Source organism: Cetorhinus maximus, chromosome 24 (genome assembly GCF_964194155.1).
Source record: "Cetorhinus maximus chromosome 24, sCetMax3.hap1.1, whole genome shotgun sequence".
Classification (NCBI taxonomy): domain Eukaryota; kingdom Metazoa; phylum Chordata; class Chondrichthyes; order Lamniformes; family Cetorhinidae; genus Cetorhinus; species Cetorhinus maximus.
Genome location: NC_135902.1, coordinates 23,049,246 through 23,066,793, shown reverse-complemented (window position 1 = coordinate 23,066,793; position 17,548 = coordinate 23,049,246). Strand labels below are relative to the sequence as shown.

At 44.5% G+C, this 17,548-nt stretch overlaps 1 pseudogene; it reads right to left on the bottom strand.

Annotated features, from left to right (window-relative positions):
- Positions 1-2,712: 2,712 nt before the first annotated feature.
- On the bottom strand, positions 2,713-3,731 carry LOC144667662 (28S ribosomal RNA; annotated as a pseudogene).
- Positions 3,732-17,548: the final 13,817 nt, after the last annotated feature.

The window sequence follows — 17,548 nt, the reverse complement described above, 5'->3', positions numbered from 1 at the left end:
TTGCCAGACCAGCTTGGACTCTCACTGTGTTAGTATCGAAACCCCTTCCATCATCTTGGAGAAGGTTCATGTTCAGGTTTCCCTCCCTCACAGACCTCTTCATCCACTGTTTTATCCCTTGATCTGTCATGCTTCTGGTGCATGCCTGTTTGTTGGACCCTGAACATTTTTAAATCGATGTGCCTATGGCCCATGTGAACCTCAACCATCCCCATCTTGAGGCCACTTAACATTATTCAACTTTCCCCCTGCCTGGCATCCTCCGCCAGTTATATCTCTGCAACCTTCCCCACTCGTAACCTCCAGTACAGCCCTAGTCCTGCAGCCCCCTCTGCAGTGTGAGGCCACTTGCCCCCCTTCCCCAGTACAGCCCTAGTCCTGCAGCCCACGAGAATCCACCTTTGCCTTACTGCTGCTCTGAGACATGCCTGTGACCCACTGAAAGTGATGTGGTGCTGCCTGTGAAGCCTGGTGCTGATTCCTGTGAGTGCTACTTGATGCAAAGTAGGTGAACTAATGTCGAAATTACGGACGAAGTGCAGGTCACTAAGTGCATGCCACCTATATCCCATTGTGAAACCCATCGTTCTAATTGCTTGCCAACGTGCTCAGATGATCCAGCATGGAGAATGATTCCAGTGAGGAGACATCATAATGGCATGCAAAACTATAAGTGACGTTCCTGACGTGCCATGGTGGGAAATGAGGCTTGCCATTGACGCTGGAGTGCACAATCAGTTTCAGACCTAGTTTTACGATGCCTTCTCGCAATATTTTACACTCACACCCATCACAAACAGGTGCAGAAAATCCTGGACTTGATCTCTGGCTGAGAGACTAAGTCCCAGGCAGGCTATCTGGCTGAGAAGTTAAGTCCTGGGCTGGAGAAATGGTTAACCCAAAGCCAGAAAAATGCACCCCAGGGTATAATTGCAGGCCAAATGCAGGTGCTCACTGGCCCACAAGAGGCAAAATCTCATCATAAATCGAAATGTATGGGAATAGGTCTGGCAGACTTCGCAGGCCTGCAGTTGTTGAGGTATTACCACCAAGGGAAGTGAGTTGCCCCTACCAAAAAGAGCAATTGCATTTCTTGCCTTGGCAGCCCTGCAGCCAGTTAATGAGTTGGCCCCTGAAGTTCCCATGCTGGAATGAAAATGTCAAGTTGCGGCAATTTGGAGCTTCATCTTTTGAAGAACTACTGTGAGTTCTCCCACCAAAATGCCACCTGGAATTACTGTCCCTGGGGGTTGCTAGGGTACATGGAGGTTTGTTTAGTGCACTTTATGAATGTAGCCTGTTCTGTAATATGAAAGAGGTGCCTGGTTCCCATGGTTGCATGAAGAAAACGACACAAGGTTACCTCCAAGCGTGCACGCCCAAAGATGAGTCAAGTCCGGTGATGCACGCCAGCTGGTTGCAAGTTCCACGTGAGCACCAAAAACCTTGTCTTTGTGGTGCCACACTGTATTGGCCCATCGTTGGTCCATTCTTCTACATCCTCCTACGTGTGCCTGGGTCTTTCTGATCAATTTGGTGGTTCGTATCCGTTGTGGGCCAGCATGCTGGCGTTCAAACTGAGTGCTTGACTCTCCTGATTCTGTCCCCAATATCAGATGGACGTCGACCGAGAGTTGGTGCGCCCTCTTCTACACTGCTTACATACATTGAGAGGGCGAGGCATCTGTGCCTTTTAAATCAGTGGCCCTATTCAAGCTGTTGAATGGTCAGTCCAGTGTCTCCAAGTGTGGTTTTGCCTAACACTGTGTCCCCCATTCCTCTGGCTGAACATACGATTTCCCTGGCAAAGAAGGAGCAAGGGCACACACCTCCTGTGAGGGTGTGTGTGTATCCTCTGATTGACGGTCTGTTGCATCAAAAGAATGTTAGTATTAACCCTAACCCTAAGCCCTAACCATAAGCCAACCCTAACCCAAACTTAACCCCAAACACCAACCCTAACCCGCCCTTCATAAGAACCCTTTCCCTCAACATTAATTCAACCCACAAATAAAGCTGCCAGTTGCACCCCAACACTGGCTCTGGCCCCCATTCACACCCCCTCGGTGGCTATTGAGCCTGCCCACACTTATTAAGGCCAAGTGCAGCTGCAAGTCAAAGGGGCAACTCATGAACAAATTTCTTCTGGGGGGGGATGAGGACAACTCATTAACTATATTTTGTAGGCCAGCTCACTGAACAACTCTCTTAAATGGACAACTGATTAACCCTGGATTTAGGTTTCTTTCAGTCCCTCCGCAGAAGCAGCTGATTAACTTGGGAAGGAAAGTAGGAAAGAGTTAACCAGAGAACCAGCACCATTTATTCCAATGTGACAAACCATTAAACAAATGCATTTTGCAGAGAAAAGGAAGGTGAAGAGGGATAAATGAGTACCTAAAGCTGAACACCTGGCCAGAGTGACAGCCCAGGTACCACTCCAGCCTTAGATGGAAGAAGCACAATTGGTGAAACCGTTGAACTGCAACTGTCCAGGAAGCAGCAGAGGATTTTTGCATGTTGACATACCTTCCTAGGAAGGACGTGATGTGGCCTGGGTTGGGATGGCAAGAGTCGTCGAGCAATGAGCTCCACCATCTACTTCCGTGCATTGCCTCCACCCGCCAGCCTTCTTAGAGTGTCCTCCCACAAGGAGCGACTGTAACGGAGAGGGGTCAGGGGTGATCAAAGGTTCTTGCAATCGGTACCAACAAAAGTTTGGCTGAAGGGATGACTTTCAATAGATCGCAGTGAGAAAGCTGCTCTGCTGCATATTAAACCTGAGCCTGAATCAGGCCATCTATGAATAATTTAGCACTATGTTCCCCATGAACATACACATTAACAGGAGAGAGGTGGTGCTCACCCTACTACACTCCAGCCCTGAATCGAGCGACACTAGGCACTGACTGAAGTTGGCTATCCCAGGCCAACCAGTGTTCTGTGGCGCTAGGTTATTGTTACTTTTTGGGGGGAATTCTGGCTTAGAGGTGTTCAGTCATAATCCCACAGATGGTAGCTTCGCACCATTGGCTCCTCAGCCAAGCACATACACCAAATGTCTGTCTTAGCGCTCCCTCATACTGAGCAGGATTACTATTGCAACAACACACATCATCAGTAGGATAAAACTAACCTGTCTCATGGTGGTCTAAACCCAGCTCAAGCTCAAGCTCAAGCATTAGTGGGTGGACAATCCAACGCTTAGTGAATTCTGCTTCACAATGATAGGTAGAACTGACATCGAAGGATCAAAAAGTGATGTCGCTATGAAAGCTTGGCTGCCACAAGCCCGTTATCCCTGTGGTAACTTTTCTGACGCCTCCTGCTTAAAACCCAAAAGGTCAGAAGGATCGTGAAGCCCCACTTTCATGGTCTGTATTCGTACTGAAAATCAAGCAAGCTTTTGCCCTTCTGCTCTACGGGAGGTTTCTTTCCTCCCTGATCTCGCCTTAGGACACCAGCATTATGATGTGACAGGTGTACCGCCCCTGTTAAACTCTTCACCAGCTGCTTTTCGTAGAGTGGGTCATGCCCGGCCACCCGGGCACTTCCAAGTAGAAGTGAGAACCCCCACTCGGGACTTTCCTCCCCGCCTTACCAGGTAAGTGAAAAACGATGAGTAGTGGTATTTCACGAGTGGCCAAGATCTCGCATTTATTCTACACCTCTCTGGTGCTGTTGCTGTTATTGCTGCTGTTGTTCTTGTTGGTGTTTATTGCTGCTGTTAGCGTTAGTGCTGTTACTGCTGTTGTTGGTGTTATTGCCGTTGTTGGTGTCGCTGCTGATGGTGTCGCTGCCGATGGTGTCGTTGCTGCCGATGGTCCCATCGCTGCTGTTATTAGCATTGCTGCCATTGTTGGTGTCGCTGCCGTTGTTGGTGTCGCTGCTGATGGCATCACTGCTGGTGGCGTTGCTGCCGTTGTTGGCATCACTGACGTTGGCTTCACTGCTGATGGTGCTGCTGCCTTTCTTGGCATTGCTGCTGTTGTTGGTGTCAACGTTGTTGGCATCGCTGCCGATGGTGTCGTCACTACTATTGTTGATGTCACTGCCGTTGTTGACGTCGCTGCTGTTGTCATCACTGCTGATGGTGCCGCTGCCACTGTTGGCGTCACTGCCGCTGGTGTCACCACTGCTGTTGGTGTCGCTGTTGTTGGCCTTGCTGCCCTTGTTGGCATCACTGCTGTTGGCTTCACTGCTGGTGGTGTCCCCACTGTTGTTGTTGGCATTGCTGCTGATATTGGCGTCGCTGTCATTGGCATCGCTGCCATTATTGGCGTTGCTGCCGATGGCATAGCTGGTGTTGGCATCGCTGCCATTGTTGGCATCACTGCCGATGTTGTCATCGCTGCCATTGTTGACGTTGCTGCCATTGTTGGCATCGCTGCTGATGGTGTCACTGCTGTTGTTGGTGCCACTGCAGTTGTTGCCGTTGCTACCGCTGTTGGTGTTCACTGCCGCTGTTGGCGTTTGCTGCTGCTGCTTGTGTTGGTGTTATTGCTCTTGTTGATGTTGCTGTAGGTGTCATTGCTTTTGAGTCTTTTGTGACAAGTTTTGATTTTCTGGTAGAAAATGATTAACTCAGTAAGTTAAGCATTTTTTGTAATATATTTCTTATCAAGCTCTCACTGTTCTGGAGCCTGTTGTGAAAAATATTGTTTTTCTGTCAAAAGGTGCTTAACTCAGTGAGGTTAGCATTTTTATGTGCTACTATTTTATGCAGTTCTAATAATTTTTGAGTCCTTTGTGAAAAAGATTAATTTTTCTGGCAGAAAGCACTTATTTTAGTGATTTAACCATTAGTTGAGATGTACTATTTTTTATGAAGTTCTAATCATTTTTAGTCTTTTGTTCAAAATATTCATTTCCTATCAAAAGGTGCTTATCTAAGTGAAGTAAGCATTCTTTTGAGATATGCTATTATTTATTTTTAAGAAATTCTAACTATTTTTGAGGTTTTTTTGACAGGTTTTCATTTTCTAGCTCATCTCAGTGAGGATTGTCTTTGTGATGTGCTATATGTTTTTTAAACAAGTTCTAACAATTTCGGAGACATTTGTAAAATGTTGAATTTCTGTCAAAAAGTGCTCATCAGTAAGGTAAGCATTTTTAAAGTTATGTAGTACTATTTTTATGAAGTATAAACAATTTTAAAGATTTTTTTGTGAAAAGTTCTGATTTTCTGCTAAAGTGTGCCTACCTCACTGAATTAAGCAATTCTTGACATGTAGTGCTATTTCTAATGAAGTTCTAAATATTTTTGGGCATTTTTGTGACAAGTTTTAATTTTCTGGCAGGAAGTGCTTATATCTCAATGATTTAAACATTTTCTTATGACGTGCTTTTTTTATCAGTACATCTTTAGTTCTTTAGAAATAACAAGACATCTCAAAAGACACTTAATTCATGAAACAAGCAGTTGATATCAGAAATTCAAACTTTTAACAAATGACTGAAAAATTGTTTATACTTTATAAGAAATAGTACCACATTACAAAAACTGCATACCTCATTGAGATAAGCACATTTGCTGGAAAATCAATATTTTTCACAAAAACCTGAAAAATTGTTAGAACTTCATAAAAATAGTAGTACATCACAAAAAATGCTTAACTCACTGAGATAAGCTCTTCTTGCCACAAAATCAAAACTTGACATAAAAGACTCAAAAATAGTTACTACTTGAGAAATAATGGGTCATCCCAAAAATGCATAACTCACTGAAATCAGCCCTTTGTCAGAAATTCAAAACTTTTCACACATGACTGAAAATTGCTTATACTTTATAAGAAATAGTAGTACATGGCAAAATAATGCTTACCTCACTAAAGAAGCACTTATTGCCAGAAAATCAATATTTTTCACAGAAGACCCAAAAATGGTTAGAACTTCATAAAAAAGCTACCATCACATAATTTTTAACTCAATGAGATAAGCACATTTTGCCAGAAAAACAATATTTATTTTTATTCATTCATGGGGTGTGGGTGTCGCTGGCTAGGCCAGCATTTATTACCCATCCCTAATTGCCCTTGTCCAGAGAGCATTTAAAAGTCAACCACATTGCTCTGGGTCTGGAGTCACATGTAGGACAGACCATGAAAGAACAGCAGATTTCCTTCCCTAAAGGACATTAGGGAACCAAGTTGCTTTTTGCAACAATTGGTTTCATGGTCATCATCAAGACTTCTAATTCCAGATCTTTTTTATTATTGAATTCAAATCCCACCATCTGCCATGATGAGATTTGAACCTGGGTCCCCAGAATATTACCCTGGGTCTATGGAATATTAGTCCAGTAACAATACCATTATGTCACCACCTCCACAAAAAAAGACTCTAAAATTGCCAGAACTTCATAAAAAAAATCACAGAAAATGCTTAACTTACTGAGATAAGCACTTTTTGCCGGAAAATCAATATTTTTCACAAAAAAACTTAAAAATAGAACTTCATTAGAAATTGACAAGCTGCACATTGAGCAATGGGAACCTTTCCTGTTTATGTGTTGGACTGCCTGTTGCCAAGGAGGATTTACAGCCAATGGTACCCTGCACCTGTGGTAATCGGAAATCACTGTAAAGCCCACTGCTGTCGCATCCTGGCTTGCTTGATCACTGTTGAATTTCACATAATTGTGGGCCTTGGCAAAAAAGGAATCTGTCACCTCATGTATGCATTTGTGAGTGGACGCCTGAGAGATCTTGCAAAGGTCCTTGGTAGTGCCCTGGAAGGAGCCACAGGCATAGAAGTTCAGTGTGGCAGTTACACAGCCAGTGGCAATGGATGCCCTCCCAGTCCCAACGGCACCAATTCGTAGAGAATGAGGCAAATTTGAGTCAATTGGACATGTGGAGGTGTTGGCAACACTGTCTCTCTCATCTGCAGATAAGACATGAGTTCTGTATACCCTCAGTCTTGTGAGGTGCCTATTCATGATTTCTCCGTGTGTCTCATCCTCTGCATCTGCTGCTTTTTGGTCTTGAGGGTTTAGCTCCTCTCTTTGGCAAACCGTTGCTGACATGCCCTCTTGATCTAGCATGGTGTAGGGGTATGATTCCGATGAGCAGCCCCTATAATGAGATGCAAATGCATTAAAATTACATTCCTGACATGCCGTGGCGGGAAATGTGGCCCACCTGGAGTGGACAGTCCCGGACTGTTTTTAGAACGGCAGAAAACTGATCACCGAAATAAGCACTTCATATCAGAAATTCAAAACTTCTCTCAAATGACTGAAAGATTGTTTTTAGTTTATAAGATATATAACTACATTATGAAAAATGCTTAGCTCACTGAAATAAGGATTTATTGTTACAAAATCATTATTTTTCACAAAACATTCGCTGTTACAAACTCAAAAAAGCAGTACATCACAAAAAATGCTTAATTAACTGAGAACCATATTTTTTGCCAGAAAAATCAATGTTTTCAATAAAGACTGAAAAATTGTTAGAAATTAATTAAACTAGTAGCAAAAAACTTAACTCAGAGATAAGCGCTTTGCCAGAAAATCAATATTTTTCAAGAAAGACTCCAAATCTTTTAGAACTTCATAAAAAATAGTACATCATCAAACAAGATTAAACTCTGTGAGTCTGCAGTTTTTTGCAGACACTCAATATTTTCGAAACAGACACAAAAATTGTGAAAATATCATAGGAAATAGCTCTACTATGGAATAAATGCTTATCTCACTGAGAAAATGACACAAAATCAACATTTTTAAAAAAGACTCAAAACTTGTAAGAACTTCATAAGAAAACAAAGCAAAGAAATGCTTGCCTGACTGAGATAAGCATTTTTGGCAGAACATCAATATTTTAAAAAGAAGGCACAAAGATTTTAAGAAGCTCATTAAAAAAGCACATCATCAAAGTACATTATTTCACTGAGAAAATGGTAAAGAAAATCAAAAGTTTTCAAAAATGGGTAGAATGTCAGAAAAAAATAAAGTAGATCCCAAAACAAAACTCATTTCCTCACTTCCCTCGCTGCATTTTTTGCCAGAAGATGAAAACTTTTCACCAGAAACTGGAACAATTGTTTATAAGTCATAAGAAATTGTATTACAGCATTACTGTCTTCCAAAAAAAATTATGTCACTGAGATAAGCACTTGTTGAAACTCATTGAGTGGAATTTTCAGTGCTTGCTGGCAGCGGGCGTGATAGGTGGTGTGCGTGGGCAATATGGCCCAATCGGTTTCACAACAGCGGGAAGGCAGGTCATGCTCATCTGCTTGGCCCACCAATGGTGGGCCATGCTTCCTGTCAATGGCTATCTGGGAGCTCATCTGTAATACATCAACATATCATTAAAAGGCCATCCCGCCAGGCTGTTGGACCCCCGCTGGATTGTCCGTCCACATCAGTGGGAAAGTACATCGATGTGTTTCACAACAGCACGCAGGCGATGTGCACTCGGCGGCCTTCACTTTGGGGGAACTGGAGGTGAGTGAACAGCATCATTCTGCAGAGCTCACCAGGGTCGCCTGTTGCTTTGTGGGCTTTGGGGAGCCAGGGGGCCAAGGTGAAGTGCCGCCCTGCTACGGAGGTGACTGTTGTCAAGTGTGTGTCCGGGGGCAACTGCTACCTTGGAATTGGATCCTGTGCACAAGAAATTGAGGTGGGGAGCAGGGTAGGCAAGGGAAGTGGCCATGCGGTATGAACTGACCATTCCTGTGCAACTGAGACTGCTCACGTGCAGCCACAGTGATATGATTGGGGCCAGGATCCAAGACTGCCCGGCCCCAATCATAGCAAGCAACATGGAGGCACCAAAGTGCTCCAGACCTTACCCCACCCCATGACAGACTGCAAGTCCACGAACACTTTACTGGACCGTGGAGCATTTGGACTGCACACGTTGTACAATCTCCTCGCCAACACTGGCCATGTAGCAGTCACTGCTGGAGGTGCTCACAGCCCCTTGCAATCTTGGTATTCCAGTTGGGAGCAGTCTCCCCTATATTGCAGGCTGACAGGGCAGCCATACAGCGCACTCATCTGTGGCTATCCGAACGGTGGCCAGCACTCTCCGGGAAGCATTGAGGGGCTATCACACAAGGCCAGGAAAGGTGCTAAGCTCACCCATGCTAACCACATCTCTCTCTCACATCACATCAGGGGCATGGAGACTGGTGACCTAGCTGTATGCCTGATGGCCTACAGATAGCAGAGAAGATGGAGGAGAGAATGACTGAGGGTCCTGGCCGCGCAAAGGCAGGAGCAGCAACCTCATGAAGAAGGGGCAGCTGGGGCTCCTGCACACGCGAACCATGGCTGGCTGGTGCCTAGTGACACCCAGGGTCTATCAACGCCGTCTGCCATTCCTGCAGATGATTGAGAACCAGTGTCACCGACGACTGCGCATGTGCAGGGACCTGATGGCTCACATCTGTCACTTACTGCAGGACTTGGCTCCAAGGGGACATGGAGGGCATCCACTGCTTGTGGCTATGAATGTGATGGCAGCGCTCAATTTCTATACTAATGGTTCCTTTCAGGGCTCCACAGGTGACCTCTGTGGGATATCACAAGCCACCACCCACAAATGCATCTATGAGGTCATGGATGCCATCTTCTCCAGGGCGCACAAATTTGCGCATTTTGCCCAAGACCGTGGCAGCCAGGAGAAAACTATAAAGGAGATGTGCGAGGCAAGTTTTTTACGCAGAGGGTAGTGAATGTCTGGAATTCGCTGCCAGAGGAGGTGGTGGAAGCAGGTATGATAGTGGGGTTTAAGAGGCAGCTTGACAAATACATGAATAGGATGGGAATAGAGGGATACGGACCCAGGAAGTGCAAAATGTTTTAGTTGACGGGCAATGTGATCGGCACAGGCTTGGAGGGCCAAAGGGCCTGTTCCTGTGCTGTACTTTTCTTTGTTCTTTGTTCTTTGATGCAAGGGCCATTGGATTCTTCCGGATCTGGGGATTCCCACAGGTGCAGGGTGTGATTAACTGCAGCCATATGGTGCTTAGGCCTCTGTCGCTACACATGTTGGACTTCATCAACCACTAGGGATTCCACTCACTGAATGTGCAGCTGGTATGCGACCACAAGAAATGCATCCAGCAGATATGCGTGTGGTTTCCAGTGAGTGTGCACAATGCCTACATCCTCAGCCAGTCACAGATCCCTGGAGTGTCCCAAGGTCCACAGAAGCTGCAGGGATGGCTCCTCAGGGACAAGGGCTATCTGCAGAGGCTGTAGCTGATGACACCCATGCGGCGGCCTCAGGTTGCTGCAGAGGGTTAGTATAATGAGGCTCATGCTGCAGCTCGCAACTTGGTGGAGCAGATGATCTGGAAGAGGTTCTGGTGCCTGGACCAGTCTGATGGGGCCCTGCTACACAGTCCGCAGAGGGTGTCACGCATCGTCATCACCTGCGCACGTTACAACCTGCACTTCTGAGAACAGCCAGAGGTCGTGGTACACATTGGTACTAACGACATAGGCAGGAAGAGTGACGAGGTCCAGCAGCAGGAGTTCAGGGACTTAGGTAGAAAGTTAAAAAAACAGGACCTCTAGGGTTGTAATCTCAGGATTACTCCCTGTGCCATGTGCCAGTGAGGCTAGAAATAGGAAGATAGTGCATCTGAACACGTGGCTGAACAGATGGTGTAGGAGAGAGGGTTTCCGATATCTGGATCATTGGGATCTCTTCCGGGGCAGGTGGGACCTGTACAAGAAGGACGGGTTGCATCTAAACTGGAGGGGCACCAATTTCCTGGCTGCGAGGTTTGCTAGTGTCACTCGGGAGGGTTTAAACTAGTATGGCGGGGGGTGGGAACCAGAGCAATAGGTCAGCAGGTGAAATAAATGATTGGGAACTAGTGAATATGGCCAATAGGACTAAGAGGAAGAGCAGGCAGGGAGAAATTACTGAACACAGTGGGGCTGGGGGTCTGAAATGCATTTGTTTCAATGCAAGAAGTATAACAGGCAAGGCAATTGAGCTTAGAGCTTGGATTAGTACTTGGGACTATGATGTTATTGCAATTACAGAGACTTGGATGAAAGATGGGCAGGATTGGCAGATAAATGTTCCAGGATTTAGATGTTTCAGGCAGGATAGAGAGGGATGTAGAAGAGGTGGGGGAGTTGCACTGCTGGTTAAGGAGAATATCACAGCTGTATGACAGGAGGGCATCTCGGAGGGCTCGTGCAGCGAGGCAATATGGGTAGAGCTCCAGAATAGGAAGGGTGCAGTCACAATGTTGGGGGTTTACTATAGGCTTCCCAATTGCTGGCGGGAGATTGAGGAACACTTATGTAGGCAGATTTTGGAAAGATGTAAAAGCAATCGGGTTGTTGTGGCAGGTGATTTTAACTTTCCCTATATTGACTGGGAATCACTTAGTGCTAGGGGTTTGAATGGTGCAGAATTTGTAGGATACATCCAGGAGGGCTTCCTGAGATAATATGTAGATAGTCCAACTAGGGAAGGGGCAATACTGGACCTGGTATTAGGGAATGAACCCGGCCAGGTGGTCCAAGTTTCAGCAGGGGAGCATTTCGGGAAAAGTGACCATAATTCAGTAAGTTTCAAGGTTCTGGTGGATAAGGATAACAGGAGTCCTCGGGTTAAGGTACTTAATTGGGGGAAGGCTAATTATAACAATATTAGGCAGGAACTGAGGAATCGAGACTGGAGGCGGATGTTTGAGGGAAAATCAACAACTGACATGTGGGGGGCTTTCAAGCGTTAGTGATAAGAATTCAGGACCGGCTTGTTCCTGCTAGGATGAAGGATAAGTATGGCAAGTTTCAGGAACCTTGGATAATGAAGGATATTGTGAGATTAGTCAAAAAGAAAAGGGAAGCATTCGTAAGGGCTAGAAGGCTGGGAACAGATGAAGCCCATTGAGAATATAAAGAAAGTAGGAAGAAACTTAAGCAAGGAGTCAGGAGGGCTAAAAGGGGTCATGAAAAGTCATTGTCAACCAGGATTAAGGAAAATCCCAAGGCCTTTTATACATATGTAAAAAGCAAGAGGGTAGCCAGGGACAGAGGTGAGAATCTGTGTGTGGAGCCAGAAGAAATGGGAGAGATATTAAATGAGTACTTCTCATCAGTATTCACCAAAGAGAAGGACTTAGCGGTTGATTTGTCTAGGGAAGAGTGTGTAGATAACCTGGATCATGTTGAGATCAAAAAAGAGGAGGTGTTAGGTGTCTTGAAGAATATTAAGGTGGATAAGTCTCCAGGGCCAGATGGGATCTATCCCAGAGTACTGAGGGAGGCAAGGGAGGAGATTGCTGGGGCCTTGAGAGAAATCTTTGTATCCTCACTGGCTATGGGTGAGGTCCCAGAGGACTGGAGAATGGCCAATGTTGTTCCATTGTTTAAGAAGGGTAGCAGGGATAATCCAGGAAATTACAGGCCAGTGAGCCTTACGTCAGTGGTAGGGAAATTATTGGAAAAGATTCTTCGTGACAGGATTTACTACCATTTGGAAGCAAATGGGCATATTAGTGAGAGGCAGCATGGTTTTGTGAAGGGGAGGTCGTGTCTTATTAACTTGATCGAGTTTTTCAAGTAAGTGACAAAGATGATCGACGATGGAAGGGCAGTGGATGTTATCTACATGGATTTCAGTAAGGCCTTTGACAAGGTCCCTCGTGGCAGACTGGTACAGAAGGTAAAGTCGCATGGGGTCAGAGGTGAGCTGTCAAGATGGATACAGAATTGGCTTGGTCATAGAAGACAGAGGGTAGCAGTGGAAGGGTGCTTTTCTGAATGGAGAGCTGTGTCTAATGGAGTTCTGCAGGGATCAGTGCTGGGAGCTTTGCTGTTTGTAGTATACGTAAATGATTTGGAGGAAAATGTAACTGGGCTAATTAGTAAGTTTGCAGACAACTCTAAGATTGGAGGAGTTGCAGATAGTGAAGAGGATTGTCAAAGGATACAACGGGATATAGATCGTTTGGAGACTTGGGCGGAGAAATGGCAGATGGAGTTTAATCCGGACAAATGCGAGGAAATGCATTTTGGAAGGTCTAATACAAGTAGGAATTATACAGTAAATGTCAGAACCTTTAAGTGCATCGACGGGCAGAGGGATCTGGGTGTACTGGTCCACAGGTCACTGAAAGTGGCAACGCAGGTGGATAATGTAGTTCGGAAGGCAAAACAAAAACAAAAATACATGGAAAAACTCAGCAGGTCTGGCAGCATCGGCGGAGAAGAGCAAAGTTGACGTTTCGAGTCCTCATGACCCTTCAACAGAACTAAGTAGAAATAGGAAAGGGGTGAACCCCACCTTAAGGTTACTGAGAGCACATTGAGAGAATGAAAGAACTCTGTGGTGCCTGCCCATGACATTCTGGCAGCAATGACAAGCACCGTCGAGGTGCAGGCAACAGTAATGTGTCCAGGGAGTGAGAGGTCGGACCATCACTTTGGTCTGAAGGCTGCACAGAGCACAGGGAAGAGGCCCTGGACTGAAACACCTGCCTTTATCTTATGCAGAAAGTTTTCACATCTGAGTGGCATGAACACTGCTCATCAGAACAAGGAGCCATAGGCAGGGAGACATTCATGGGAGTTTATTGACAATAGTGAACGGTATGTACAAGTGACAGTTTCGGAGTCACCTGCTGATCCTCCTCCCTATGGGTGTCTGGGGGCCCCAGGCTGACTCCTTGAGGAGCAGCGGTAGCTGAGTGAGATCGAGCTGCCCGCACCTCTCTCTCTTGTTCACATTGTTGGAGGCCAACTATGGCATCAGTGATAGAATTAATGGAGCAGTGCAGGAGACCAAGGTCTCCATGGCAGCTGCCATCCTACCAGTGTTGACCTTGGTGCGTTGGCATGCTGGCACTATCATCTCAGCCTGAAGGTGGATGGACTCCTCCATCGTGCCTTGCAATCTGAGGAGTGCAGCGGACATCCCATCCTGATGTCCCGAGCTTGCCTTTGCAGCTCCAGCAATTATGACATGACTGAGTCCAGAGGCTCATCATCTGACTCGGGCTCAGCAACCTTCTGGCCTCCAGCAGTCCTCCGAGTGCCAGAAACCTGGGAAGTCCCTGCCTCTGCCTGCTGTGGATCAGACAGTGCGATGTGCTCACCAGATTGTGATCCCAGGGCTGCTCTAAAGCTAGGTCCCACTGAGTTGTGTGTCTCTGTGCTGGTGGAGGGTGTGGGTGAGCACTGTGATGGGACTTAAGGGAGGTTGCCTCCAGATTCCTCTTCAAAGGTATCTGCAGGGCTTGATTGGAGACCCTGGGTCATTGACTCCATTGGCTGTTTGGCAGATGTGCCTGCGAAAGCAAGGAGAAATAATTAGTGTATGGCAGTGGCCTGTGAAACAGGACACATCACTCACAGCATGGTTGCACTGCTGGGTCCTCTCTTGGTAGAGCACTGCCGACCTCACTGCCAGCACAGGACCAGTTCCGATCGTGGCTGACCAGCTGGACGACTCTGCTTTCAAAGTCCATGAGGACCTTGGAGCTGCAAAGGCAAGCTTGGGAACATCAGGAAGGGATGTCCTGCTATGGCAGGTGGATGGCAAATGCCAAGCTACCCAAATCCAGAAGCTAAACTTGAAGCAGCAGCTGCAACTATTTGCAATTTGTACTTATTTTGAGATGTGGACTTTGAATTCAGCTAAAAAAAGGCCTCCAAGTCTTATAAGTTTCTTACAAAACTAATTAAACCTTTATTAGTAGAAAAAATGATTTTAAGCACACACATACATCTAAAAATTACTACTATGATAACTCCTAAATTCCCTAATTAATCTAACCCCCCAGTTACACCTCCATTAAGGCAACAGTAAGGCACACAGATTTTAAAAGATCCAGGCAAGGTAACACACAATACCCTGAACAGCCAAATTCAAAGTGAGTTTTTCTCAGCTTCAGTTCCTTGTAGGCAGCATCTTCGATGCTGGAGGCTTTTCGCATTTGTTAGATCTTAGAATTCCTGCCTTACCTTTGCTCCTTTCTTAATATTTTCCCCTTTGAAAGCAAATTCCCATTGTTTCATTGTCTTTGGACTTTACCTCTCTAATAATAAAATCTATCATAGTACCTATTTTACCAGTAATCTTTGGGAAAAATAATCACAGTTTCTTAATTTCTCTTGGCTAGGTGTAGCATTTCACCCCTCCTTTGAATTCAAACTAGCCTGGTTTATTTAAAAACGCAAATGTTCCCCGTATACCTTACATTCTAAAACTTCCCCCCTGTTTACTTACTTAATATTTGAAACCGAGCTTATCTTCTGATACATCAAAGCCTTCAGACTAGCTGCCTTTAATTCAATTAAGTCCCCCCTCTCTCACACACAGACCCATAGACACAGGCCCCACTATATCTCTACTTTACAATATTCCAGTAACATTATGAAAACTATTATATCTTCCTGACATCCCCCTGCTATTGTGAAAATTAACTGTTATAATTTTAAAAGACGGCTTCATTTTCTGAACTTATACTTATTAGAATATTGCATTACCAGATGCATGCATTAACATAACAATATATATACAAATCCTTTGTATCAACAGAAATCATTCCCATCCAGTGTCCAGGCTTTAAATGTCTCATTTCCCCTTTAAGCTCTAAACTCTTGACAAGGTACCTGCAATCAGATTTTCTCATCCTGCCACATGTACAATCTGTAGATTAAATGGTTGCAGTAATAAGTTCCATCTGAATAGCCTTGCACTTCTGTCTCGAAATTTGTCCAGAAACTTTAAAGGATTGTGGTTTGCATTACCAATTGTTTCTTACAAAATTGTTTGCAACATAAATTTCAAAATGCTACAGTGCTAACATCAACCCCAAAGTCTCCTTTTTGATTATTGAATATCTTCTCGGTTGTACATTTAACTTCTGTGAAAAATACCATATCAGGTTTTCAATTCCAGTGTCATCATCTTGTAATGGTATGGGCCCAATGCCTATATCGCTTGCAACAATGGCCAACTTAAATTGCTTGGCATAATTGGCTACTGCCAAAACTGATGTTGTAGTTAGCAGTTTTCAAACTACCAAATGCCTCCTGACACTCCTGTGTCCATTGAAACTTCTTGTTCCTTTTTAATAGTTCAGTCAATAGAGCAACTCACTACTAAAATTTGGTACAAATTTCTGATAAAATCCACTCATGCCCAGAAATCTCAAATCTTCTCATTTTGTTGTAGGTATGGGGAAATCCATGCTAGCCTTGACTTTCACCTCTCTTGGAGCCACCTTACCATGTCCAATGGTATGGCCTAGTTCATAAACTTGCGCTTTTGCAAATTCACTTTTAGTCAAGTTCACCACCAAATTAGCTTCTTGTAATCGAATAACTAATTCTTCCAGATGTTTTAAATGCCCCTCCCACATCTTACTGAAAACTATCAAGTCATCAATATACAGTACAATTGTCCAGACCTGCAATTATTTTGTTTGTCAGTCTTTGAAATGTTGCAGCTGCACTTTTCATACCAATCGGCATGACCTTAAACATAGTCCATCTGGGCCACAAAAGCTGATATCTCCTTTGCTCTTTCCAATAATGGTACTTGCCAATATCCTCTTAGCAAGTCAATCTTTGTGATAAATTTTGATTGTCCCACTTTTTCAATACAATCTTCCAACTGTGGTATAGGATGTGAATCCACCTTTGTCACCACATTCACTTTTTGATAGTCCACACACAATCTGTGTTCCATCCGGTTTCAGTACCAGCACAATAGGTGAACTCCAGTTACTGCAACTAGACTCAATTATATAATTTTTAAGCATGAAATCAATTTCTTTCTGTACTTGATAACTTTGCCGGATTTAATTTATAAGGATGTTGCCTTATCGAAGATGAAACTTTTACACATACACCATGTATAGCTAAATTTGTCCTTCCCAGCTTATTCCCACACAATGTCTTTATGTGAGCACAGTAGCTTCCCCAAATCACTTTGACATTTGTCTGGAAGGTAACTCAATATTACATTTAAATTTTCAAATACCGCCTCATTATCTAATTTGACTCGGGGAAAATCAATTTCAGGATCCTGCATTTCTACTACCTTCTCTATCCACTAATACCTCCTTTTCATCCTCATCCCTGTCAAAGTACTTTTTAAGCATATTTACATAACACACCCTCTGCTTCTTTCTTCTATCTGGAGTATTTATTAAATAATTTACTTCACTCAATTTCTTTTCAATCCTGTAAGGCCCACTAAGCCTTGCCTTTAATGAGACACCCAGTACAGGTAACAGAACTAACGCTTTCTCCCCAGCAACCAAACTACGATCTGTAACTTTCCTGTCTGCCTTCACTTTCATCACTTGCTGTGATATCTTTTAATGTTCCCGAGACAACTCACATGCTCTGTCCAATTTCTCTCTGAAGTTTGAGATATAATCCAGGAGAGTGGTTTCTGAATTTTGATCCACCAATTTCTCATGAATAAGTTTCGGTTGTCCTCTCACCTTATGACCATAAACTAGTTCAAAAGGACTAAAACCAGTTGATGCATTAGGAGCATCCCTAATAGCTAATAACAGGAATGGAATTCCCCTAACCCAATCCAGT